General features: G+C 57.5%; 1 protein-coding gene across 2 annotated transcripts in view; it reads left to right on the plus strand.

Moving 5' to 3' along the window:
- The window catches only part of SHISAL1 (shisa like 1), a 128,117-nt gene that overhangs the window by 27,120 nt on the left and 73,158 nt on the right, over nucleotides 1-27,839 (plus strand). Inside the window, exon 1 of one of the 2 annotated variants that reach the window (XM_036931315.2) lies at nucleotides 27,554-27,668. The exons of the other annotated variant lie outside the window; for it this stretch is intronic. The gene's annotated coding sequence lies outside the window, so the exon portion shown is untranslated. Of the gene's footprint in view, nucleotides 1-27,553; nucleotides 27,669-27,839 lie in introns of those variants that run through there. 2 annotated transcript variants of the gene reach the window in all.

The raw sequence follows: 27,839 nt of genomic DNA on the forward strand, positions 1-27,839 counted from the left end.
CCTGGCCTGTCTGCTTCCTGGAAAGATGCTGTGAGGCTCAAAATCACACTTGGCTCATTTACCCAATAATTATGGAACACCTACTGTGTGCCAGCTACTCTTCCAGGCAGTGGGGACAAAGCAGTGGGACAAAATACGCAGAAGTCCCTGTCCTCATGGAGTTCACATCCCAGGAAGGGTTCAGGGTGGGGGGCAGACACAAACCAGAGGTGATGGGAGGTGCCGTGATGAATAACAGTGAAGCGGGTAAGGTGGCAGAGGGTGGCTGCACCCTGCCAAGCAGCCAGGGAGGCCTCTTGGTGAAGGCACCACACACCATGCACCTGCAGGGGGCACTCTTTCCAGCCTGACAGCACGTTTGGGTACGTAACTGCCTTCAGAAAGGATCAGAAGACCCCCTGGGCGGAGGCTTGCCGGGTGCACACACACACCAGGGCTGCACCCCGAGCTCTGGCTGAAGCTGGCATGGAGGCCCCAGGGCCCTGCTGGCTGCTGCCCCGCCCCCAACCCCCACCCTGGGTGGCGGTTACCAGCAGATCTGTGCAAGGCAGCTCAGGAGGACCTCCATCTCAGCCGTCCCAGCTCCACAAAGCTCCTCCTAGGGAGGAGGAATCTGACCCCCGCTTCCCCCCAACACACACCCCCTTCCAGCCTCCTCCCATCTAGCATGCTCTCCCAGACAGATCGAGAAGCAAGTAGGGCCCCAGCTGCTGCCTGGGCCTCCAGGTCCCTCCAACGCACGAGGAATTAAAGCAAGTTGGATGCAGCTGCCAACAGTACCCACAGCTGAAAAGGCCCAGCCCCAGCCCTGCCTGAACCAGCTCCGTGGCCTGGGCAGAGGCGGGCCTTGAGACCTGCGGTGCTCCCACACTGGGCCACTCCCAAGGTGCCCTCAGCCAGCACCCAGTCAGCTCTGTGCCAGATTCTTACTGACAAGCATGCAGGGCCAGCTTCAAGCAGGCCTTCCCAGGAGGCATGTCCTGCTCTATTGCCCCTGCTGCTGATCACTCTGGGGGCGGAGCTGCAGGGAAGGAGAGCGGGCAGCTGGCTGTGTGGCCAGGGCTCCATGTGTCCCTCCACCAGGAGGGGAAGGGGCGGCATGCTGACGCTGGGGAAGGCTCGCAGGATGGCGCGCTCTGAAGGGCTGCCTTGGTTGAAGTCCCAGCCCTGACATGTACCAGCTAGGACCAGCCCACCTCAGCTTTCAGAGCCTCCGTTTTCCCATCTGTGAAATGGGCTCCTACTTTGCCTCACTGAGTTGCTGTCAGAGTTAGAAGAGATCTCATGGCTTCATCTGATGAAGGGGCTCCTGCCCTTCTCATCCGCTCAAGAGAATATAACTTTAGGGGGGTGGGTGGGTCTGTATGTAACAGTGTCTGAGGGTGTTTCTTGATTTAGGACTTTATGAAGAAAATGAAAGGTGTGTTGAAGATCCTTGCTCTAGAATAAGATTTATGTGTCTGGTTTCTTAGACCATTAACTGAAATATCTGTGTAAGTATATATTGCATCCTATCATCATATACCATGCACAGATATATGCAACAAGATAGAAGAATAGACCACAGGTCTCTATATCCCCTGCCCACTTAGGGGCTGGGGGAACCCCTTAGCTAAGACAATTACCTGTGGGTCAAAACGGAGGCCACGCCGTTCTGTGTCCAGAGCTAGCCTCTGCTGGGAGAGTTGCTTCCTCTCTCGGATGCGGCCTTTCCCTAGCAGAGAACATTCAGGCTCCCGGGCAGTTTTAGTTGCTCAAGTCGTCTTCTCCAACCATGTTCTAGGAGACGCGCCTCCCCTAATGGAGTCTGCGAAATGCCTGCTGCCCCACCCAAGTCATCTGGATGACCGGGGCTTTCTGCATCTGGGCAACTTTGCTGCTTTGAGGCCTATGCTGGGTGCTGAGCAGGTTTTAGCAAAGTAAGCTTTTGACGTAAAAAGTAACTGCCAGACCAGTCTGCCCCAAAGGCAGCTCCCCCAGTGCACTGAAGTCAGAACACTTAGGCCTGACAGCCGATCCTCAAATCCAATGTTAACGACTATCAGTTCGCTTCTGCTGTGTAACAAACCACACCCCAAATCTTTATGGCCTAAAATAACGACTATTTACATAGTTCATGACAGCCTGGGTTGTCCAAGAAGTTGTGGGTCTGGGTTGCTCAGCTCCTTTCTTCTGGGCTCTCTCGCACATCTGTGGGCAGCTGGCAGGTTGGTTGGCATAAGGATGATGTAGGGTGGCCTCACTTCCGTGCCTGGAGGTCAGCAGGGTGTTGGTTGGGGTGCCTCAGTCCTCTCACTGTGGCCTCTCCAGCAGCCTGGCCGGGGCTCATTCCCTTGCTGCTCTCAATGTTCAAGGGCAGCACGAGGGCAAACCCACCAAACCCACGTACTTTCTGCGCCCCTGCTTGCATCCTGCTCACTGATGTCCCCTTGTCCAAACTAAGCACCAGGGCCCAGCCCAAGTCAGTGGGGGAAGGACTACACAGGAGGGAGGGGGAGAATATGTGGCCCTTTTTGCAATCTAAGATCGTTACGATTTCTGTAATGAAGAGAGGGTTCACTAGTGGAGGCAGGGGAAGTGGGGGCGCAGTCCTCTCAAGTGGCCCTGGGTCTTTGTTGACTGGTGATACTGGGGGGACAAGTGAGCAACTATGCAGCCAAGGTGCCATTAAAAGCCAGCCAGCATCACTGAGTGAAAGAAGCTGATCTGAAAAGGCTACAGGCTGTGGGATTCCACCTACATGACTTTGTGGAAAAGGCAGAACTATGGAGGCAGGAAGAGGGTCAGTGGTTGCTGGGGCAGGGGGACGAGGGGGCATGACCAGCAGAGAGAGGGTTTTAGGGCAGTGAGATTGTCTGTATGATGCTCTAATGGTGGGTGCATGTCATGCATTTGTCCAAACCCATAGAATGTCACCACCAGGAGTGATCTTTAACTCTGGGTGATACAGATGTGTCACCATTGTGACAGATGTACCGACTGGTGGGGGATGTTGATAATGGAGGAGGCTGTGTGTACAGGTGGCACAGGGTATATGAGAAATCTCAGTATCTTCTGCTCAATTTTGCTGTGAACCTAAAATGGACTAAAAATAAAATCTATTCTTTAGAAAACCCCAGCCATCTCCACTCTGAGAAGGGGGTCCCGTGTGGGGGATGAGGCTGTGCTGGGCAGTGGGCAGGGCAGGCAAGCTAGGGAGGAATCGGGATGTAGGGAGGGGCTGGGGGCAGGGTCTCAGAGTCACCCAAGAGCCCTGATGTCACCTCCAGACACTTTGACCTGGGGAACCGAGTCACAGCTGCACAGGATGGGAGCGGTTGTGTGCCCCCCACCCCAGCAACCGAGGAGGCGGTGGGAGTGTGGGCTCTGCATCTGCGTGGCTGCCTCTCACTCTCCATGACCTTGGGCAGAGCCCTTGACCCTTCAGGGCTGAGTCTCTTGTCTGTAAGGTGTATCCCTTTATCATCCTTCCACCCGGGGTGTGGGAAGGATTTGATGAATCATTTGCGTAAAACACTGAAAACCGTGTGGGGCGGGCAGAGTGCGCGCCTGCACTTACTAGTCGCTGTTATTACTCGGGCGCAGGCCCCCCGCCTTCCAGCCCTGTGTTTTCTGGGCGAGTGTGACAGCGGCCTGCAGCTCTAGTCTTCTTGGCCTCTCTTGGGATGAAGTTTTACTGTTGAGATGCAGGCTTCTTTGTCTGTAAACAGGGTTCACTAGATGAAGCAGGTGAGGCTTCCAGAATGCACTGGGGTTCTCAGCAAGTACCCGTTAGGTCATGACTGATGTGGAATGTCAGGCACATCAGGACCAATCCCAGCTCTGCCTCAGTGGCCCCATCTGGAAAGTGGGTCTGATGATGGGCTCTGCTCAGAGACCCCCCCCCGTGAGGATAGATGTGCAGGAACCTAACGCGCTGAGAGGAGAGACCCACACGTCATAGACGCTGGAGGGAGTCAGCGTCAGCGTTTCTTTAGTATCATTGCTCTTTGAAAGGCACCCACCCGTCCCTTCATCCCTCATTCAGTTTGGTGTAGGTCCTTTGAGTGGCTGGATTCAGACCAGCATCTGCCCCCAAAGAGGCCCCAGGGCACCATGCCAGGGCTGAGACTCGGGGAGCCTGGTGCTGGGAGGGGCTCTGGAGGAGTCCGGGAGGGCCTCACAGGGACTTTGGGGCCTCAGAATCCCAGAGCAGCTCCCTTCATGACCCTGCACGGGACCCTCCTCCTGCTGCATCCCTTTATCTGACACTCCTGCACCTTGTGCCAAGGGACCCGGGCATGGCTGGAATCAGGTGCAGGGGTGCTGGGAGCCCTGCTGGGGGCTAGCTAGGCACGAGACCTGGAGCTGGATCCAGAGACATGAGAGGAAGACTCCAGGGTCCCCTCCTGTAGACCTGTGACCTGCTGGGAAGGCCAGGTCTACACCTCCTGGAAGCCGTGTAGACGCCTGCCTGCTGGACGCCTGGGGAGGGCACCCCCTGCAGGCTGCCTGCCCAAGCAAAGGCTCAACGCAGAGCACTTCTCTCTGGCTTCACTTAATTTCTCCCTGAGATCATCCTCTTTAGGACCCACCTGGGCCAAACTGCTGACTGTGTAATTCTCAAAAGGCAGCGACCACGAGGGAATGCTGATTCTTACATAACGTACTGCTCAGGCATCATGGAACGACCGGCTGTGGCCATCCAGGAAGTGTGCATGTGAGCGAGCGAGCGAGTGTGTGTGTGTGCGTGCGTGCGTGCGTGTGTTTCAGGCAGTAGCTGGCGACTGACCCACAAAAGCGCAGATTGAAAGCCAATGACCCTCTTCAAACATCAGTATGGCACGAGAAGACATCTTTATTTCAAAACCCGACCCAAGCTTTCTGAAGACACAAGAACCCTTTTGGTGAGCCCTGATTCAGGCGGAAAGGCCTCATTATAACGGCACAGCTCCAGGATTTCAGCTGAGGGAGTGGGAAGCTGGGCCAGGCAGGAGAGGGAGGCAGCCATGGTGAGAGCCCATTCGCATCTCCCACTGAGGCCGGGTTCCTTGGGGACGAGGGCCTTTTGCCCAGGGTCAGCCCACATGCCCCCTCACAGTGGTCGCCCTGGGGGAGTGCTGGCCCCTTCCTGGGTGTCTGGGCAGCTGTCCCCCTGCTCCCCATGTCCCCCTTGCCCGGTTGATAGCCCTTCACCCCTCTGAGGACATTCTCTTTCTAGATGATGCCACCACGGACTCTGTGTGGTTTGGGGGCGTGGGGGTGAGACCAACTTCATTCTTTCTGCTCCCAGACCCTTGCTGCCACCCGGCAGACTCATTCTTCCCACACTTGCATGAACCCCACAGGCGCTCCCCCTAGATTTTTCAGGCACTTTGGGGTAATATGAACTCCAGGCAAGTCTAATATCAAAACTGCAAAGCCTCTTGGCATTTACAGCTCCCCCTGCCGCAGCCCGGCTCAGCGTGGTCTGGGGACCAGTGACACGGTCAGGTCCCCCTGCCCGGCCCCTGTTGCCGGGTGTGGTTCTTGGCTCTGCAGGCCTGGGCCGGGCAGGGCAGTGAGGAGGGGCAGGAAAGTCTGTGGCCGGGGCCCCCTAAACAGTCCTTGGAGACCCTCCTTGGGGGCCCCTCAGTCTGCAGTTTCCTGGGCAATGCCCCATCCTCTGCCTCGCTTCCAGGGTGCACCCCTCCTTCAGGGTTTAATCTGGCCACCGCACCAGGCCCGCTGCCCTGCCTCTTGGCTCCAGCTTGGCAGCCTCTTGTCCCCAGACCTACAGCCCCAGGAGGGCCCCTCGGGGTGGTTTGCTTGGTCCCCCACCCATCCTCCTCTAGCAGCTCTAGTGTATGTCTCACCTTTGTGAAAATTATAGCCAGGCCTCCTCTTCCAGGCTGACCCCCTGGCCTGGCTTGGGTTGGAGGCTTGGCTGGAGACCTGCCTCATTCACAGCCCCCGTTGTGGTGGTGGCTACTTTTGGGGCTTGTGCCCAGGCTGGGCTGGCTTGGGTGTGCACCCCCTCTTAGGCCTGCTCCCCTGTCTCAGCCACTGCTTCTGCACAAACTCTCAAGCTGCTGCTGATGGGGAGGCTAGAGTGGCATCTGGGCACTGCCTGGGCGGGGGCAGGGCCCACAGCCACACTGCTGCCTGATGGGCAGGTCGCCTCTTCCACTGGGCCTTGGTCTCCTCACCGTGCAGCAGGAGCAGTGAGGGGGCCTGTGTAATGGGGAGCCGTCCAGGTAGGGGCACTCCTCACAGACTCTGTCCCTCCTGCGGCTCACGGCGGCCGCTGTCTCTTGGCCAGACCAGAGCTGGTGGCTGGCGTGAGTGCTGACTCAGCATCAGCCAGGGAGCCGGACGGGGTTCTGGAAGGTACCGGAAGAATGCTAGGTGCTGTCTAGGCACGGCTGCCAACCCCACTGCACAGGGAGCCACCAGGACCGGCTGGGCAAGGGTCCCTGACCCAAAGGGCTGGGCCTCGCAGAGGGCTGAGGCTGCCCCAGGGAGGGGCTGCCTGTCCCACGTGTGGGCCTGCACCGGCTCCTTCTCAGAGCACCTCACACAGCTAAGCACCGAGTATCAGGTACTGGCCAATTCAGGCTGACCCTGCCCTGTACGTCTCCTACGGCCACCCAGGAGGTTCACGGAGAGGAGGGAGCCCTGCCAGGCGAAGGCATGCACTCATATCCCACGGCTGCTCACTCATGTAGTCATTCAACAACCACATGCTGAGAGGCAGGGCCACCTGGGGGTTACACACTTCACCTCAGGGACCAAAGTGCCCCGGGTGGACACTGCACCCCAATTTCTAGATGTTTGCCTTGGGCAAGTCCCTGATCTTCCTGGGCCTCAGTCTCTTTGTCTGTGAGATTGGCCTGATGGCAGCATTTGCTGTGGGTGTCAGGCCCCAGGGGCACACAGAGCATGGCTGCCCATGGCCTGCAGGCCGCCATGCACTGTCCCAGGCCCCTTCTGTGTGGAGCTGCATGCTAGGTGCTGGGAGGGACAGCCACAGAGGCAGAGCGCCTGCCTTCAAGGTGTGGGGACACTGGCCACGGCCACCCTGAGCCCAAGGCCAGTGGTGCCCAGAGGAGGGGCCCCCACAGGAGGCCTCGTCCGGGATCAGACAACCAGAACCAAGACATCCTTTTTCTCTCTATTGTGAATCAAAAATGACCACTGCGGGGCATCGGGGAAGACCCCTCTCATCCTGCCCCCAGCCTTTGCGCTCTTCTCCAGATGTCCTCTTGCTGTCACTGTCGCAGTCGGCTTCCCTGCCATGCTCCTTTGTGGCTTTGTGTCCCCTTCCCCGTGGCTCACCCCCAGCTCTGCCCCTCACCGGCTGTGTGGTCCTGAGCACACTCTTAGCCTCGTAAAGTAGGGACAAGAGGACCTCCCTCAGGACAGTCAGAGAAATAAACACAACAACCCCTAACCAGCATCACTGGAGCCAGGCCTCGGACAGCCCTCTACAAGCCTCGGCCCCCTCCCGTTTCCCTCTGTGACTTCCAGATGGGCCCCCGAGGTTACATGACTGTACGTGCTGTTGGATGGGCCTGCGTGGCTCACTTGTTTCTCGAGAAGATCTGCCACCGTGGTGACACAGCAGCAAACATCTTTGTGCCGAGAGCCTCCTCGGGACGGCCCCGGGGGGTGGATGCCAGCCCTGGTGATAACAGACTCAGGCTCTGCCCCTGCCAGGGACGATAGGAAGCATTTCCTTTGAGAAAAGCATTTGGTATCCTTTGGGTCAAGAACTGTTTTGGGCAAGTTCAGGTTGGCCCTGAGGGGCTCAGTGGGGTGGGGCGGGGCGCCGCTTTGAGGGGCCCGTGGCTGGTGTGTGCGGGGTGGATTCGAGTCTGAGAGGGCGTGATACTCAGTCCGCTCTTCCGACATCAACACCGATGGTCTTCATCTGCTCGGCCTGCATAAAAAGTACCGGCGATGGGGAAGCTTAATGGACACTTATCGTCTCATAGTCTGGAGACCAGAAGTCCAGGGTCAGGGTGTCGGCAGGTTGGGTGTTGGCTTAGAGGTGCTGCCTTCTCCCAGTGGCCTCACACCGTCATCCCTGTGTGTGTTTGTTGGTGACCCAATCTTCTCTTCTTACAAGGACAGAAGTCATGTTGGGTTAAAGTCCACCTTAATGACCTCATTTCAGCTTTATTATCTCTTCAGAGAGCCAGTCTCCAAATACAGCCACTTTCTGAATATCGGGGGTCAGGACCTGCACAGCAGGTGGTGGCATACACAAGCAGGCTGGTATACACGGGTGATTCATCATGATTCTGGAATCTATGGGGCAACCCTCATGCTGTACCCCAGGATCACTACCCCACAGGCCCCTATAAGAATGCCTCCCAACAGTGCCAAGAGCCCTGTCTCCTGTGGGGAAAGTGATGCTAGGAGAGAGCGTGACCTGCCCATGGTCACACAGCCAGCCAGGGACTGGGGCAGCCCTTGGACCCAGGCCTGGCTCACTCCAGAGCCTGTCAGCTTTCCACCATGCTACAACAGCTTCCTCAAATGGTCAGGGAAAGTTCTAGACCACCCAGAAGCCACCTGCAGGGGCTGTGATGTGGCTAATTGCTTTACATCAGGTTGGCGGTGCCAGCCAGTGGCCCAATCCTGAAGGAGCTTGGGGACACAGAACTTGAAACCTATTTATCTTGGCAGCCACAGCATCCGGCCCCTGCCCAGCCCACAGCTACTTGGCAATTGTCGAGTGAATCCATGGGTGACACAAGGCCTGGTCACCACCCCGGAGAGACACACTCCACGGGAAGGCAGCTTGCCACATGTCTGCACACTGAGGACACCCAGTCAGGAGCCGGGCTGCTGCTCCCCTGTGGTCTGCACCCTGCCAAGCTGTGCACAGCCACGTGGCACTGACCTTTCCCTTACCTGCCCGTGGGGTCCGAGCTACTCCGGACCCTCAGCTGTCCCGGAGCTGAGTCACATGGCGGTCAGGGGGATTCCTTCAGGGGGGCAAATCTGGCTCCCCCATGTTCTCACCTGCCTCGCACATGCCCGCGGCTGCACCACACCACCCAGAAATCCCCACCAAGGACATGTCCCCGTGGAATGATGAACTGCTGGCCCTGGCTCTGAAGTCCTCGCCCCTTGTGGTCCCCAGGCAGCTGCCAGCCGTATATGGCTTAATGAGACGACCCCCCAGGGCAGGGAGCTGCAGTAGCAGACAACATTTGTCTTTGTCCCATTTGGAATATTCTTCCCAAATTCCATTTGATGTGGTAGGCCTCGAAGATCCCGCACCCACCCCGACCCCTGCCCTGCCCCAGGCTCCAGGGTGGTGGCTCAGGAGGGGGGTTGGTAATCATCGAGCCCCTTTTACACGCACTTGCCGTCCTGTGTGGTGCTCCACTAATCAGCAGGAGAGGCCCTACTTAACAGATGGAGGAACCGAGTCAGAGGTCAAACCACTGGCAGGAGGGGCCTCAGCCAGGGAGGGGCAGCCCCAGGCTTCACCCTCAGGCCCGAGGGGCTTTTGTGTACTTGGGTCATCCCTCCGCGACCCTGGGGTGCTTTTCCCAAAATGCAGAAGGGCTTTTTCTGGTTCTGGGCTGTGGTCCCCTGACACTGACGCCTACCCCCCAGGTTCCCAGGTCCCATCAAGCCTCCCAGCCTTTGCCTAAGTTGTTTTCACTCCCTGAAATCCCTCCCCAGCCACCCTGCTGCAGCCCCTGGGAGGACAAGGAGCCGGATGTGGGGCCCCAAGGCCGGGGCTTGCGTCTCCACCGTGCTCCTCTCTCTTGTGCTGTGCTGGCTGTGAGAAAGCCGCGGCCACCTCACCTCTCTGAACCTTGTCTTCTGTTTCTACGTCTGTAGGATGAGCTTAGACTTGTGGGCCCTTCTGAGAGCTGTGGGACTCAAAGAGAGTTGAGATAGGAAAGACTTTTCAAGGCAGGAAAAGCTCTAAAGCGCGTTGTCCCCAGCCTGCCGCAGGCCCTTTGGACGTACTCTCTGCAGCTCTGTGCAGATGAGGGTCTTTCCCCGGGGAGCCAGCCTTGTACTGCCCAGCGGCCAGCCCAGCACGAGCCCATGGGGTGGGGGTGGGGTCACCTAATTCTTCGCTGTCATTGTCATCACTAACATGATGGGCCTGGCTGAGGCCCATGCAGCCCTGCTGACCTCCCTGTGGAGGAGGTGCTCCAACCACCTGGTTCAGGGATAAGGAAGCTGAGCCGGGCAAGGCCCAAGGGCGCCCCACCAGGCAGCAGCTGCGCCGGGATGTTGCCCTGCAGCCAGTGAGTGAGAGTGCTCGGCACCAGCCAGGCGGCGGGCCGCAGGCAGCGCAGAACCGGCGCTCAGCTCAGCCCAGCAGCGTGAGGCCGCCCTCTCCCAGCGCTCAACCTGGCTGATCCCTCTGGGGACGGGCCCTCCGCCACGCAAGCAAACCAGCATCCCTGGGCGTGAGGGGCTCTGGATAACCCGCAACACCCCCCCTGAGGCGACTGCTGCTCTCGCCCTGCCAGCCCAGCCTCAGACTGGCTGCCACTTCTGCCGCCCACATGGCACTGGAAAACTTGGCTCTCAATGCACGCCGGGCTCCCTGAGGTCTGGGTCCCGGCACCTGCGGGGTCCTCGGCGTGGCCCCAGCACGGCATGGCTTCCGGCCTGGCCCTGGACATCGCCTCCCCACCGCCGCGCGCCGGATCACCTCCAAGCCAAGTCCGCAGGGAGACCTGCAGTCACACTGCGGCCTCCGCTTCGGCCTCCGTGGGCCTCCCCTCCCCACCACAGCCTCCCTCCTGGGTCAGACTTTCACGGGGTGGCTCTTCTCCTTGACCAGGCCTCGACCTGATACCAGTTTCAGCCAAGAATCCTGTTCAGCCAATTTATCAGGATTCCCCAGTTGCTCATTCCTCCCCTTGTGGCCCTTTAGGAAGAATCCTGTTGGGCCTGTTTTGTAAGGATTCCCCAACCCTTGATAAATAATCAAGTTCCTCTCAGTAATTTTCCACCCATTGACGCCTCACTCTGCTCCCTGACTGTGAATCCCCAGCTGTCTTTGCTGTATTTGGAATTGAGCTCAATCTCCTGCCCCTGTTGCAATAGTCGTGACCCCTGCAACAATAGTCCGGAATAAAGTCTTCCTGGCTGTTTTTAGCAAGCACCTGTTGCAATTTTTCTCTTTAATGCCCCCCTCTTAGCCTCCACCAGCCTGGCCATCTCCCCCAAAGCTGCTCACCCCTGAAATTTTACTCAGCCTCTGGGGCAACAGCAAGCTTGACGTTCAGAGCCCTGACCTCACCACCTGGCTCTTCTCCCAGGTGGGCGCCCTCAGCTCCCTGCACCCTGATTCACATCTGTAAAATGGGTCTAGAGTATGAAGGAGCCACTTGCACACATGCCAGGCAGAACAGGTGCTCAGCCACGTGTGCTTCTTTTTCCATCTCTGGCTCCTGTTTACAAGGTGCCTTAAATCTGCCAGCAAAGAAAGGCTCCACGTGGCTGGGATATTTTGTCTTCCAACAGGGAAAACAAAATCCCAGGTGGTGAGCAAGCGGCAACTCTCAGAAATGGCAGCATCTGCCCATCTCAACTCCCCCATTTATTGCTCTGTTTCGGTTCTCATAAAGGACAGGCAGGTGGCCGGCTGCAGAGCCCACACTGAATAAAACAACGGGATGCTATTGGACAGGCCAGCTCGGCCCCGGCAGGGTGTGGGTCCTCAGAGAGATTGGCTTGGCATTTCATTTCCCCTCAACTGAAACAGAGGGCAGGGAGTCCGGGAATGTTTTAGATGTTTGTTGGGAGTTTCTTTTCTTATCCTCAGGCACAGAGCTCTGGCAGGCACTGGCTGGAATGTGGAATGTCGCAGGGGAGCCCACGGCCCCAGTGCTTCGCAGGCAGTCTGCGTGTTTACCTTGGTTGGCCTCTAGGATAGGGCCTGGGGACAGCGGGACTTTGCAAATGTGACAACTCTGAGCTCCCCTGGGACACAGGCCCTCTGCAACTTGGGTTTTTCATGCAGGGAGCCAGAGATCCAGAGAAGGTGAGGAGTCTGCCCAAAGCCACCCTGTAAGTGGGTGTAGGAGCCGGGAGCCCTGATTCAGGGATGCCTTTCTATTTATGCCTGCTTCAGATGCCGCCTGCTCTGTGAAGCCTTCCCTGCACCTGCCACCCCATTCCAGGCTGGATCAGGTGCCTGCTGGGCCCCCCAGCTCCCCAGGGCCCTGTCATCAGAGTCCTGATCACCCTGCATTGCCATCACTGTTGACGTAGCTCACTCGCACGGGGCAGAGGCTCTGAATGGAGCATAGAGGCAGTGACTATCAGTCTGAGTAAATTTAAGCATAAATGCACGCAAATCTTTCCCCTCTCCTACAGGCAGCCTCCTCTCCTGCACACGGGCCGGGCCACGGCGGCCACTCAGACCCGGCAGCTGACAGCTAATTCCAATAATACCATTAATACTAACAACAATATAAATAACCACCTCACTATTGCCGCCACCAATTACCAAGCCTTACTACGAACCAGGTGCATTTTCCACCGTATTTTATTGAAGGCTCGTGACAGCGTGGGAGGTGGATATTATTATCCTAATTTTTTGAGTGAGAAACCAGAGCCTCAGAGAACTGGCTCCCTTTGATGCGCGAGGGCGTCACTCCAGAATGAGACAGCTCCGAGCAGGGTGGGGAGGGAAAGGGGGGCAAGGAGAGGGCTGGGGTGGGCCAGTGTGAGCTTGGCAAGGATATCAGTGGCCTAGGGCGGCTGTAACAAAGTTCCATAGACCGCGAGCTTACGACGACCGACTGACACAGATGCTCTCACAGCCTGGAGGCCAGGGGTCTGAGACCAAGGCAATGTCAGGGCTGGTTCCCTCCAGACAGTGTGTGTGTGGGGTCTGTTCCAGGCCTCCCCCCAGCCCCCTGGGGTGTGCTGACGACCTTGGGGGTTCACTAGCTATTGGCTCCTCACCCCGATCTCTGCCTCCATCTTTCCATGGCTTTCTCCCTGTGTGTGACTTTGTCCAACTGTCTCTTTTTCATAGGGACATTGGTCATACCGGGCAGGGCATACTCCGGTATGACCTCATCTTAATTACACCCACAACAATCCTGTTTCCAAGAAAGTATCACATTCTGAGGGACTGGGGTTAGGACTTCAACCTATGAATTTTTGGGGTGGGGGTGCAAACACAACCCATGACAGCCACCCAAGGAAGGGCTGCCGGTAAACAGAGCCAGCTGTGTGATCAGAGAGGTCAGGCTGAGTGCCAGGGGCGTCCTGGGGCAGGCCAGCTGGGGAGGGGACCTGTGGGGACCAAATGGGGAAACCACCTGGCCAGGGCATTGATGCCTGGGGTCCCCATTGCGGAAATGGCTCCACCCCCACCCACTCCTCAAACCATGAACTGGGATTGGCCTTGCCCTTCTGTCAGCCCCCAGATCTGAAACCCGAATGTCTGAAGAACTCTTGAATCCATTCACTCCCCACCAACAAGCAGGGTTGTTCATAATACAGCAGATGGCAAGGAATGCCTCTGGGGGAAAGGTGGAAAGTGTCAGGAGGTGAGGGCTCTTCAGAGAGGCAGGCGGGGAGGAAAAGGCCAGTTGCAGGGATATCTGGCAATGGCGGAGTTCTGCGGGAAGTGGGACCAGCCAGTGCAAGGGCCCTGAGGCTGGCGTGTGCTTGGCATGGCCTGGGTGCAGCGAGGAGAGCGTAGCAGGAGCGGAGGAAAGGGGTAAGTGGCAAGGACGCAGGAAAGGAGGCCTCCGAGGTGGGCAGGTTATGGTGTCCCCTACCCCTGGCCCAGGACCCAGCCTCTGACCTGGGCTTGTTCCCCTCGACCTGCTGTCAGGTGGCAGGAGGAGCCTCAACATCAGAACCCTAATCCTGTGTCACCGTCCAGGCCTGGCTCCCAACCCGGCCAGAGCAAACAGTGCGTGGTTTCCATTATTGAAATCACTTTATATAACAATATCACAAAACCCTGGGGGAAGAGCTAGGAAGAAAACCCCCAGAAGTAATGAAATAAAAACAACAGACTCACTAGGAATAGAACCCCCATTTGCAAAAACCGCAGAAGGGATCACAGTATTTCCAAATCTTCCCATGGCTTGGGTTTAATTGCCACAAAGTGCCTGCCACTCTCTTGCTTATGCTTTAATCAACCAATTTAGATGTATTACTGGGCTTGACACAGTCTTGATTTCTGATAAATGAAGCAAAAATATTAAGAAAACACATGCACAGTTGGGAGCAGCAGGCAGGCTCCCTGCCCATGTTCTGTTCAATGTCTCCACAGTATTCTGGTTTGTTCAGCAAGTTTTTGCTGAGGGCCTACTGTGTGCTAGGCCCCAGGGGCACAGCAGAGAGCAGGCAGACATGAGCCCCCAGCGTGCGTGTTATGGAACTTCCAGATCCAAGGGCATTTATAACAACACCACAAAGGTGCAGAGCTTGTACAGATGTCAGAGGTGCTTCTGCTCTGGGGGAAAACAGCAAGAGCGGAACTGGGAAAGGGGAATCCTGATGGGGAGGTGCGGGGCAGTGAGGCTGGCTGAGACCTTACCAGGGGCTGACATTTCAGGAAAGATTTGGCAGAGATGAGCTAAGAGCTGTGAAGGTACCCAAGGGCAGGAGCATAGCAGGGAAGGGGCTGTGAGCCGGGCTCTGGGTGGGATGGGACCAGGAGGGCTCAGATGCCCAGGGACTGGGTGCTTCAAAGGGGTCCTCAAGCTGCTGGCTGAAAGTACGCCGTGCAACAGGGGGCAGAGGGCCGTAGCTCCTCCCCAAATGTCCCAGCTGTGCGACTCTGCCAACCCCAGATGACCTGAACGCTTCCTGGGGCATGGGGTGCCTGGGTCAGGGAGTCAGTGCTGCTCTCAGGCTTGGAGAGCATGGGCTCCCCCATGGCTCCACAGCCGGGTGTCCTTGGACAGATCACTCAGCCTCATAAAATCACCGCCTGGCCAGGCTGCCCAGAGGTCGAAGTGTGGGAGGGTGGGAACGCACTGGCCCAAATGCAGGGTGCTCTCTGAGTTCTAAGAAGCACCCTTAGGAGGCCTGTGGCTGTCACTGATTGGCTCTGTGAGTCCTCTAAAGGGAGGGGGGTGGTTTGAACATGCCCCCCACGGAGCACCTGCCACACACCTGTCGGAGGGCTCAGGGAGTGGGGTGAGGGCTGTGGGCCACAGGGCCCTCCACAAACAGGAACTCTGCTGGGCCACAGGAGGAGAAAACCGGATCTGCCAAGAGCTCAGGGCTCTGCACCCTTGGGAGATGGATGGGTCTGGGAGCCAGCACAGGGACGCTCCAGGGCAGCAGACACTTCCCCTCCTGGGCCCACAGAGCTCAGAGCCCAGTGGGCCAGCCCTGGTCTGGCGGGCAGTCACCTCCGCGCCAGAGACCAGCAGCAGCACAGAATTCACGGGCGTGATCAGCCTGGCTGTCCATGCAGAAGGTGATGGCCGCCCACTGACTCGGCTGTGGTAGCGGGGTGTGGGGCTGGGCTGGGAGCCCCACTGCAACTGGGGGTGACTGCAGAAGTCACCTGACCTCTCTGGGCCTCAGGCTCCCTCTCTGAGAAATGGGGTCATCACATTGCAGCCCGGGTCACGGCGAGTTTGCTGCACAGCTGGAAGACTGGCAGCACCCAGGGGTTCCACGTGTTCTGATCACAGCCTTTGCCTCGCCCCCTCCAGCCCCTGAGACAAGCCACAGGCCCCCACCCCCTGGCCGCACTGGAGGGTCAAGCCCACCCACCCACGTTCACCCAGCCTGGAGCACTGGCCCCATGCCCATCCCTCCACCAGCTCTGTTGGTCAGGCACAGTGAGTGGTCAGGGCCACCATCATCCTGTCCTTTCCCCTCCTTTCCCTTGCCTACCAGGGCGATGGGACACAGAAGGGTCTGAGCTGGGGGCCTGGTAGGGTCAGATAGATCTGCTTTTTAGCTCACAGCCTATACAGTCTGCCTCCAACGGCCCTGGAACCAGATAAACCCCAGCACCCTGAAACCCCAGAGTGGACCCTGGCCTAGGTATGTGTGAATCCCCACTGCAATGTCCCGGGAAAGCAGAGGGCCAGATTCTACCGATTGCCCTGGGCGTGGGGAGGTCTTCCTGGGGGACTGCCCATTCTGGCCAGCTCCCTCTCAGTTCCGACATTTGGGCTATTCCTCAAAATCTGCCCTAATGGTCTCCCCGTGGGTCCCAGCCCTGTGCCTCGGAGGCACAGGAGCACGGGCCGTTTCCTGTCCTCTCCAGCTCGGCCGCACACCTTCCCATGCTTCTAAAGCACCTGCTATGTGCGACTTGACATGCACATCTCACAACCCAGTGCATATCTCACCCCACAACAGGCCATAATCCCCACTTTATGCAGGGGACATGGGCTGGGAAAGGCCAAGCCATTGGTCCAAGGCCACAAAGGCCGTAAGTGGCTGACCTGGGGGTTGCCTCTAGGCTATCGGGTTCCAAGCAGTGCTCTGAGCAGCACAGGGCTGCTCTGCCTGCTCCTATGAAAACAGGGGAGGCCAGGGGCAGAGGGAGAGCTTGGCACAGCTGGACCCAGGACCGAGGCCTTCACCCTCCAGCTTCCTGGCAGGGGGTCAGGATCAGGGTGGGGGTCACGAGCCAGCTCCACCCCCTGAGGTGAGACATGACCATTTCCTCACCTGGGAGACAGAGACCAAGGACATGTGGCTTGCAGAAGGTCACCCACTGGCAAGGGGCAGGGCCAGGACTCAGCGCTTCCCGCACTCCAGGCAGGGCCTCAAGGACAGCAGCCAAGCGAGGGCTCAGTGCCCCCCGAGATGGAAACCCTCCCGTCCCTCTCTTCTCCCAAACAGCTGGCAGGGCTCAGCCATTTGCCCAGAGACACCGGCAGCAGCTGGCCACCCCGCGGGGGACAGGGCCCTTTCACTCCTGCTGCACGTGGGCTGGGAGGGGTAGCAGGGCGCTGAGCTTCCCAGGCTAGTCTTAGCTCCTCAGGGCCCGCAAACAAGGTCACGCTCCTGTCCCCAAGAGAGAGAGTGACTCAGATTCAGATGCACTGACATTGTGTCTGGTCCTTGGTCTGCCCTGCTCCGGAAGGCCAGGGCCATCCCTGGTCCAGGGAATGGGCCAGCAGGAACCCGGCCTGGAGGCAGATACGTGATGGCGCCATTCGTTGGCATCTCCTGCAGGTGCCTGTATTCACAGACGTGTCCCCAGCACCCAGGGCAGTGCGTGGCACATGGGAAGGCTCCATACATACTTGTGCAATGAGTTGATTAATCCACGAAGGAACCCCAATCTCAGTTTTGAGAAATAGGCTGTCTGCTGGGGGAAGGCAGACACTTAATAATAACTACAGCCAACCACTTATGAAGTACTTGGTTCATGTCAGCTGCCATAGTATAAACACCCTCACACCCCAGTTAGGCCTCATGACTACTGCACACCCCAGAGCTCATGCTTAACCTCACTTTATGCAAGGAGGCTGGCCTTGCTGGAGCCAAGGAGCACCCCAGCAGCGACCCCAGACCCAGGCTGGAAAACTCCGTGTTAACTTAAAGATGGACTGAGTGCAAGTCACTGGGCCCTGGGCCGGATGGTGGGGCCTGGCCTTCTGGAAGAAGGACCGTGTTAGCAATGACCCAGGAGCCTGAAAGAACCTGTTGTGGGAGGAAACCAGGTGCTTTTGGTGTGTCCTCAGTAGCTGGTTTTGTGGGCCAGCAGGACTGAGTGTCCACAGTGTTGGGGGCCGAGAAGGGCTTGGGCAGGCAGGTGGCAGGATCAGGGCTGTGTTGGTGAGATTCCCCTGGCTGCCATGTGGAGGGCATAGGGGAAGGGCAAGGACAGCTACGGGTAGCTAGGGGTCAAATCCAGCAAGAGTTGGTGGGCTCTGCAGTTAGAGTGTAGACAGTTGGAGGTCGGTGGGATGGCAGCACAGAAGGTGAGGTGGAAACTCCTGCCATGGGTGTCCAGAGAGTGGAATGCCTTGTCCTGGGTGGAAACAGAAGATTCTTCAGACCCAGGCTCCAGATGGATCCTCCTGCCCACCCCTTTGGACCCCTTTGGACCTCTTGTCTGCTGCCCACCACCTCACCCACTCACCCACCCTGCCCGGCCCCCCATCGGTTTGATGAAGCACCTGCCTACCTCCCCATCACAAACATACCTGTCCCCCTTACTACCCATCAAGATATGCAGCCAAGCATCGTCCATCTCCCAATCCAGCATTCATCAATAATTGTTATAAGCATTAAATGAATTAATGAATATGCTTAGAACAAACGCTTGGAGCAGTGTCTGATGCCTCAAATATTAGTTATGGGTAAATTATTATTACTATTGCAATTTTCTATCTGAAACCCCACCCACTTATTATTCACCCATTAACTCTTCCATCCACAAATCTATCACCCATCCACCCATCACTCACTGTCACATCCATCTATCCATCGGCCTGTCCCTTCATTCATCTTCCCAGCCATCCACCCGCATATTCATCTTTCCATGAGCCTGCTTACTCATCGTCCATCCATTTATCCACCCACCCACCCATCACCTATCCACCCATCTACCCATCCACCCACCCACCCACCCACCAGTCCATCCACCCATCTTTCCATTCATTTCCACACTCCTCTACTCAATCGCAAGTACCCATCTATTAAATGCCCAGTCCTCTATTCATCTCCCAGGATACAAAGACCTAGAAACTTGAAACTGACACAAGTATTGTCAGTGTTGTTAGGAGGGGCAGGTCAACACAGAGCAATCAGAACAGGAGCCTGTGCTCTAAAGGCCAAAGGGAAACAGAGAAGGCCGATCTGAGCAGACTAATCAAGGAAGGCTTCTCGGAGGAAGGAGAGCTACCTAAAATGGTGATTTCCCAGGGCCTTCCCCAAACCCAGTGCACTCAGCTGGCTTGTGTGCACCAGGCTCCCGTGCTACTCCATTCTACTCACTGCCCCTCTGGGTTGCCGCTGTCACCTCTGCAAAAACTATTTATTTATTTATTTTCCTGATGACAAAATCAAGCTGTTGAGACCTAAAGACTATGCATGGTTTTATAATAATTATAAGAAACTAATACTGCATGCTGAAGGCCTTGAGTCCACCAGATGGATGGGCAGGGGCGGGGAGGAGAACTGGGAAAGGCCTGGGAAGTGGAGAAGAGAGGATCCTAATGATGTGGAATTCATCACAGCACCCGTAGGGAAAGGACCTCGCACCTCATTATCTGCGGTGGGAGGAGCAGCTTGTATGGAGTGTCGGGAGAATTAATTTAAGTGGGAGACGCACTCCGAGAGCTGAGGATGAAAGGTGCAAGGCAAGTGCCAAATGGGCATATTAATAAAACAGCAGCACTAGGTCGCAGACGTGGCTAGATTCTGCACTGAGTTCCCCAGCGGGAGCCCGGAGGGGCGTCCATTGCTTCCAGGGCCCGCGGACTGGCTCGCTGAGGCCGGGCCTGTTAGAACCACATATACAACTTCTTGCGCCGAGGCCCCTCCCTGTGGGTGACTCTGGGACGTGGAGCCAGTTGGACCCAGGCCAGCCCTCAGGAGCTCCCAGGGATGCGTGGGAAGCCCAGCGGAAGCAGGGACACAGCTTGGGCTCAGCGAAGGCTTCCAGGAAGGGAAGACAAGTGACCTGGGCCCTCAAAGTGAAAAGGAGCAAAGAGGGACAGTCCAGGAAGAGAACACTGAGAGAGCTGGGGCTCAAGTCTTGAGAGAAGACTGAGCAAACCTGGGGTGGCCTTGGGTTAGACGGAGCTGGGGCAAGTGGACTCACACTTTATCCTGAATGCAGGAGGGAGCCGTAGAAGGATTTTGAGCAGAAGGCTGACTGAAACTGTCAAGTTTGGGTTTCATACGGCTCCCTTTGGCTCCCACATGGAAGATGGCCCAGGGGGCCAGAGAATGGAGTCAGGGATATTGCTGGCTACTGCACATGTCCAGGCGGGAGACGGTGAGCGTGAGCCGGGCAGCACCAATGTACAACAGGAGGGGCAGCCGAGGGGCGGAGCTGGATGGCCCTCGGAACCGATGAAGCCAGCGCACGGCAGTGGTACGGGCGTGGGCGCGCATTGTCGGGGGCAGAGTACCCGCACAGCTTGGTCTCTGTGTCCATGACGCGGACCCCAGCCTTCTCTGACTGCCATGCACCAGGTCCCAGGGCATTTGCAGATGGGCAGCCCTGCGGACGCCACCTCTGGGGAGGCACCCTGTGGCCGGCAAGCTGCAGCTATTGTCCCTACACCCACCCCCACTCCCCACTGTGCTTGATGATGACTCTACTTCTTCCCACCTCCCCCCAGACTTCATGTCCCCAAGCTGGCCCAGGTGTCCCCCTGTGGGCAGAGGACAGCGTGGCCTCAGCACTACTGGCCAGGCTTGAGAGCTTTGGGCAAGCTATTTCCCAGCCTCAGATTCTTTGTCCGTGACTGGGCGTGACGGCAGCCCGCCTCACGGTAATTGAGATGATGCCTGTCAAATGTGTAAACAGTGCCCAACACAAGGTTCAAAGACATTAGTGGTAGTGATTTTATGATGCTGCTGCCAGGTGCCTAGGCAGTGTCTTGTACTCAGTAGCTGCTTAAGATCTAGTAGCTCTTACTAAGCTCTAGGGACCAGCTACTAGCAGGGGCAGAGTAAGGGGATCAGCTAGGGGAGGCCCCGGACAGGGCCTGTGGGGTGACCCAGCCCGTGGCCATGGGCACACCCCTCATTCTCCCTACCCCAGCCACACCCCATCAGGCCCCTGAGCAGCCTCTCGGAGATTCTGATTCATGGCAGATGTTGGCCAGGGAACAGCTGTGGCTGGGAGGCAGCGCTGCACAGGGCTTCCCCACAGCCAGGAGCCTCAGCAGAACAGGATTCAGACGGACGCTGGGACCACCAGCAAGGCCTCTCTGTCCCTGGGCTCTGCAGAAACGTGAGGTTTTGCAATGACAGGTTGCTCTGAGAGGCCAAGACAAACAATTTATAGTATTCAGAGATGCTGCTGAGCAAAATCAAAGAAGTCTAGGGTTCTGACCCTGGCCACAGGGGTCTGAGCTGTCAAACCCCTGACAACTTGCCTCCCAGTGCCTGAGCTAAACCCACAAGAAGCCAGAGCTGGGCTGAGCCTGCCAGACCCGCACCCTCTCTGGGCTGCCAGGGACTGCAGTGAGCATGGAGCAGGTGGAAAACCAAAGCCTAGGGAGACAGAGCAGGACGTGCTTCCATTCCAGAGCTCTCTGCTCTGTTCCATCAAGGTCAAGTGCACAGAGCCATGCCTGGGTCAGGGAAAGGATAGATCTAGGTTCAAATCCCAGCTCTACCACTTCCTAGCTGTGTGACCCTCAGCTAATCACTTAACCTCTCTGGTCTGTTTTGTCAGTGTAAATGGGAATGCATAGAAGTAACCCCCCGCGCAGGGGCAGTGAGGATTCAGGGACAGCTTCCAAGTGACACCGTGGGGCACGGAGCACCCGACTGGTTAGACATACACCTGAGCTGACACCGGAGGCTCCGCCAGGAAGGGAGGGAAGTGAAGGCCCACGCCTGCCCCCAAATAGCTGTCAACCTAATTCAAGAAAAAAGGGTCTTCACCTCCTTGGGGATGTCCAGAGCCATGCAGCTACAAAGTCGAGGCTCCCACTCCGGCCCAGGCTGCCTCACCCTACCTCTGTGGATTTAAAACAACCTATCTATGGAGCACAGTGCCCACCCAGGTGTCCCCAGACACCAGCTTCTGGGAAAGGGCTGCCCAGGCCCGGAGAAGGCCCCTGGCGTCACAGCCCTCGGTCCTCTGCCTGGGCCTGCGCTCACAGGCACAGGGCCTCAGGCCCATTCCATGGCCCGTCTGGGTCCCTCTCCTGCTGCTTGGAGGCCAGGGCAGCTCCCGTCCAGAGGAGGTGAGGAAGGTGGAGGCCGCTGAGCTGAAGAGGCCCTCAACCTGCTGATTATCCTGATTATCGCTGTTATTATTATTCCAGGGCCTGCCTGTGGGGACTGCTGGGCTGTGTGGAAATTAGGCCTCTAGCTTGGGGTGCTTGGCTCAACCTACCAATTTGCATCCTATTAATTCTCGTTATTTGTGGGCTGGATTTGAGATGCAGCAAGCTGGCGAGCTTATAAGCCCTGATGAGCCAGATGCCATAGGGGTTTGGGGTTGGGGTGAGAGCGACTGGGATCCAAGACATGGTGGGGGTCTCTTTCTCCCCCAGCAGACCCCCTCTGCTTTCCTCTGGCCACCTAGTGCCTCCTGGGAGCCAGCCCTGGGTTGGGGCAGATATCGTCCTGATTCAGAGATGGCACTCCAGTTTGTCCGAGGCCACAGCTGGCCCGTGGGGAGCCAGGAGTCCAGGCCAGGGCCCTGGCCGCTTAAGCAGGCTCCCAACTCCTCACCTGTGGAACTGTTCCCACGAGGATAGGGTGCCAGCCTGACCCCACAGGCTTGTCGGGACTTAATACACACAACACACTGAGAGACCGAGAACAGCCTGGTGACTCCTGAGGGGAGGTTATTATCAGTGACAGTGGACACATGAGGACACTGAGGTTGGAGGAGGCCAGGGACACACTGAGTCCCTGGGGTCCCTCTGTTTTCAGCTTCGGGAAGAGCAGCTCTGTGTCCCACACCAGTCCTTCCTGGTTCTCACTGCCACCTGGCAGCAAACACGGCCCTGGGGACCCTGGGCCGCACGGCAGCTCCTGGACCCGTGGGCATCCACAGCTCTGAGCCTTAGGGCTCAGGGGCAGGCAGGCAGGTCTTCCCAAGCCGCACCGTTTCCCTGGGAGCGGTGCTGCCGCTGGAATCAGCTAACCCCAGCATGCAGCAGGGCCCCTGCTGCCAGCTTTCTCCAGGCTAATGGCCACTGTGTCTTTTCTTCCCCGTTTCAAATTTTCTAAAATGTAGAATTTGTGACTGTGCGTAACATTGGCTGACATCTCCCTGATAGCCATACAACCAGCTATCAGAGGCAGTATTTAAAGAAAAAGAAGCACGTGGGAACATGTAGGTGCTGTATTTGGACAGGGACCGTGATGATTCATAATTCATATCTGATGACGGACCCAAGCTGCTCTCTGAACAGACTCCCGGTGTGTGTGGGGTGGGGCCATCCACAGGCATGCGGGGGTGGGCGGTCAGCACACACAGGACCTTGAACCAGGGACTCAGCCTTCATCCTGATGGCTTATCCACAGGTCTGTTGGCGGGGTTGGGGGTAATTGAGTGGGCGGGTCAACTAGGTTGTGCTGTGCAAAGTCCATACCTGGTCTGCAGTAGGAGGGATGGCCTGTGAGGACCTTCACTCCATAAACATTTATTAAGTAATTGGCATGAGTGGTTGCTGAGTATATTGGTCTTTCTATTGCTGCCTAACAACTAGGAACTTGAAACATCACCCACTGAGGATCTCACGGTTCTGCAGGACCAGGAGTCTGGGGAGCTCAGCGAGTTTGCTGTTTAGGGTCTCACAAGATGGAAATCAAGGTGTCAGTCAAGCTGGCCTCGTCTGGGGAGGGTCTGGGAGACTCTCCCCGGGCTCCTTCGGTGTGTTGGCAGAAGGCAGTTCCTGGAGGCTGCAGGACTGAGGTCCCCATTTCTCCCAGCACCCCATTGGTTGGGGGCTGCTCTCACCTCCTGGCTCTGACCCCCGCCATCTCAGCATGAGCCGCCCTCCTGTGAACCCCTTCTCACGTGGGCAGCTCTCTGATTTCTGCTGCTGCCTGCTGGAGAAAACTCTCTGCTTTTAAAGGACTTGTGTGAATAGCTTGTCACCAGATAATATCCTTATCTTAAAGTCAATTGATTAATAATCTTCATTATATCAGCAAGATTATTATACCCCTTTTGCCCATAATGTAATCCCGGAGTAACCTCAGGGAGAAGGTGCTGGGCCCATCCTAGAACTGGGCTGCCATGTGCACTTTTGATGCAGACAGAAGCCCTAGATCCTTGTGGCTCTGGGCCAGGCCCCCTGTCAGGGCCAGAAGAGAAGCTGTTCACACGGAGACCACAGGGGAGCAGGCGGGAGCAGGGAAGGGGAGCCGGGAAGGCCCCGTGGGGGTCCCGCAGTGAGTTTATGGCCCGGCACATGCTGGTGTCACTGCAGTGCCTCTAGCCTTAGGGAGTGGCCTTCCTGGGCCCAGCAACAACCCCATAGCAGCAGCTTCCACACACTGAGCACGTGCTATGTGCCTGGCCGTGAACAGTCAAGACTGACAACACCCCACAGACCAGCAAACCAGCAAACAGGCTGAGGGCGCGTCCCGGGCCACGGTGGGGGTGCAAGCTCAGCACTCTGCTCCAGAGCCAGCGTCAGCATTCCTAACCACTGGGCAGCCCTGCCACCCACATGCCCAGGCCCTGCCATCCTGGGGAGACCAAGGCTTTTCTGCAACATGTGACTCCCGTGGCCAGTTGGGAGAGTGGGAGCAGCAGGGGCACAGGACGGCCGTGACCTAACTGGCCTCCTCCCTCAGAGGGGGCAGGGCTGGGAGGCAGAGACCTGGCTGCTGGCTGCTCTTCTTGCTCCCCAGGCCCCAGGGACCGGTCTCCAAGGGGGGTGGACTTGATGCCCTCGAGGGCCTTTCAAAGCACCTGCCCCAGCAGTGGAGGCAGAGTGGGTACGTCAGCACCTCAGATTGATAAGGCAACGGGCTCAGAGAGCTGAGCGGCTTGCTCACGCCTCTGTCCACTCCACAGGAGGACCTGAGCGACCAGGTCGTCCAGAGCAGGAGCCCCCAAACCAGGCCAGCAGTTCAAATCCCAGCATAGCCAATCTTCTTTGGGTGATTTGGGGTAGGGGGTAGAATTTCAAACCTTTCTGCGTCCTGGTTCCTTGTTTTGAATTTGGGAAATAGGGTCTTGGGACTGGAACCCCAAGATCTTGAAGAGGGAGAAGGAGGGACTTGGGGAGTCCTGGGGTGCTATTCCCTAAGAGAGGGAGTGTGGGGGGAAGATGGTGTGGAGGCTGAGGGCCAGCTGGTCACACTCAAACTGGAGCCCGTCCCTGCCCACCCCAGGATCCCGGCCTCCAAGCGCCTTCCTGCCCCCCAAAGGGGGTTTAGGGGCCGGACCTCAGCAGAGCACCTCGTGCTCCCAACTTCTAATTAAATGGCAGTGATCTCGACATGGCAGGTGATCTCAGGAGGCATGGCTTTAAATTTAGCTCCCTCCCCAGCCAGCCCTTTGAAAAGGCTGCTCTTCACGGAGAAAGCGTGAGTCATCCGCCAGGCCGCCCGCCTGCCAGGGTGAGCAGCGGCATTTGCGGGGGAGCAGGCCTCCGAAGGCAGAGAAATAGTAAATAGGGCTGAGTTGAAAGGCAACCGTGAAGGAGGAGTGCCTGGCGGCTGACACACAGTAGGAGCTCAGCAAAGGGGGTGAATGTCCCCCACAGAGATCTGTGTAATTACTTGCACAGGCCCCCTCTCCCCCCATCACTTCTCCCTCCTTCCCAGCTCAGCCCTGAGTGGAGACAATAAATGTTTGTTGAATCGGTCCACATATGCCAGTTGACACGCTCGGCTCACCTGATTTCCCCAGGGCTCTGGGAGCACCCCATCCTGCCTCCACAGGTACACACCCAGCATGGAGGGCTGAAAATGCTCCCCAATCCTCCAGTCCCAATCTCTGGAACCCAGGGACATTACCTTACACGGCAAGAAGCAAAAAAGGAGCTTTGCAGATGTGATTAAGGTAAGGATCTGGGGATGGGAGATTATCTTGGGTCAGCCCTGGGTCCTAAATACAATCACATGCGTCCTACTGGGAGGCAGGCAGAGGGGGCTTTGACACACACACAGGAACAGGCCACACGAAGACGGGACAGAGAGAGATTGGAAGAGGCTGGCCTTGAAGGTCAGATAGAGGCAGGCACAGGCCAGGGATGCCAGCAGCCACTGGGAGCTGGAAGAATTCTCCCCTTAAATCTCCAGGGTGGGAGCCCTGGTGACACCTTCAGCACAGTGAAACTGATTTTGGGGTTCCGACCTCCAGAACTGTAAGAGAATACCGAGTTTGTGATCACAGGTTATGGCAGCCACCGGCAGCCAGTGCACAAGAGTCAGAGAGGTCAGTGAACTTGCCCACAGCCACACAGCTGGCAAGTGGCCACACTGAGATTCAGCCCCAAGTCTGGTCAGTTCCAAAGCCCACTGTTTTTCCTGCCCATCCTGGAAACCCCTGAAATAACAGAAGGGACACTGATGCACATTAAGTACCTACTAAGTGCTAGGCATTCATTTATTTTGGGTTAAGCAATGGGACTGTTACCTATATGGTAGTGTCACGTAATCCTTGACCTGTTGAGGTGGGTGGAATCATTCCCATTATGAAGATGGGGAAACTGAGGCTCAAGAAGGTAAAATAGCTTTGTCCTTGGTGGTGGAGCCCGACTGCAGGGCAGGTGAAGGTGCAGGACCTTGGGGGCACAGCAAGGGGAGCCTGGCCCAGCGCACAGTAGGTGAGTGAGGGAGGTTTCGGGAGTCCGTGTAGAGGCCAACCAGGGGACCCCCATGACTAGAAGAAGGCTTGATGTGGTTGGATCTCAGGGCACTGGCTGCAGAGGAGGCTGGGCCTCATGGGAATGGGGCTGCAAATGCCAGGAAGGAGTGGGTGTACTTTAGCCTGTAGAAAGTCGGGGTCTCCAGGGGCTTAGCTTCCTGTGCGGTCACCCAACGTGGCTGTGAGGGTCCTCGGGGCAGTGAGCTCCCTTCCTCTCTGTGCATCCAGCACCAGACCCAGACCCTGGACAGGCACAGCCCTGCTCAGAGATGTGAGGGGTGAAGGGAGGCAGAGGCGGGTGCAGGGACCAGGGCTTTTCAACACACTCTGGGTGTACCACACAGGCACACAGATCCCTCACACATGCAGACACACACACACATAAACACCACACCCCCCACATGCACACCATACACATAGACACACCACATATACACACAAAGACACTACACACACCATACAGCTGTGATGACCCCAGAACACAGCCTCTGCTTGCAGGGAGCTCAGAGACAGTCACCTCTTGCCCTAGTCCTGTCCTCATAAGCACTGGGCTCTTCAGCCAGTTTCTTAATGTCTCTGATCCTAGGTTTCCATCATAACATGGGAGGCTAGCGGACCCCTGTTGGGAGGGTTGGCAGGTTGCAGGCGAACTGCGGTGAGTGTCCTGTCTCGTTTAATCCTCGGGACTTGGAGGGTGGCACCGCTCTGACCCATCATCACAGGTGGGGTGCCTGGGCTTGGTGGTCATGGCGCCTGGGCTGGATCCTGGTTCTGCCCCCACCAGAGTGTGCCTCAGGGCAGGGGCCCTAGCCCCAACCTCCCTGGGCCCCAGCTGCCTCGTCTGTAAAAGGCGGAGGACACTGTGCAGGATGGTGGTGAGGAATGTGTGAAGCAGAGTGCATGAAGGCTCGGCCCGGTTTGCCGTGAGGGTCAGTCAATGCCTGTACAAACGAAGCCAGACCCAAGAAGCGGGAGACTCATGGAGTTCGCACTGTGTGGGATGGACCTGCCCTCCCTCCAGGGCGCTCAAACCCTCTCTCCTGGCCCAGATGGCCAATTGGTAAGCCATCCTCGTGGCCACTCCCTCTGCGGGGTCCTTGAAGAGGCTGCAACATCCCCCACATGACCGTCTTCACCTCCAGAGGTCCCTGGGCCAGGGGCAGAGGAAGGGGCTGCTGAGGTTGGCTCCCTGGCTCGGGACCACCCTGGGGGTCTAGAGCAGCTGCAGGTGAGGAGGGAAGTGGAGGGCTGGCACAGGAGAGGGGACGCCAAGCAGTGTCACCGCTGTCGGAGGACTTACGCTTTCCCCACCGGACGCGGGACAGAGGATCCTGTGCGGTGTGAGGATCCTCCTGCCAACTCCGACCCCGCCCGGGACCACCTGAGCCCGGCCCTGCCC

The sequence above is a fragment of the Manis pentadactyla genome, chromosome 10, assembly GCF_030020395.1.
Source record: "Manis pentadactyla isolate mManPen7 chromosome 10, mManPen7.hap1, whole genome shotgun sequence".
Classification (NCBI taxonomy): domain Eukaryota; kingdom Metazoa; phylum Chordata; class Mammalia; order Pholidota; family Manidae; genus Manis; species Manis pentadactyla.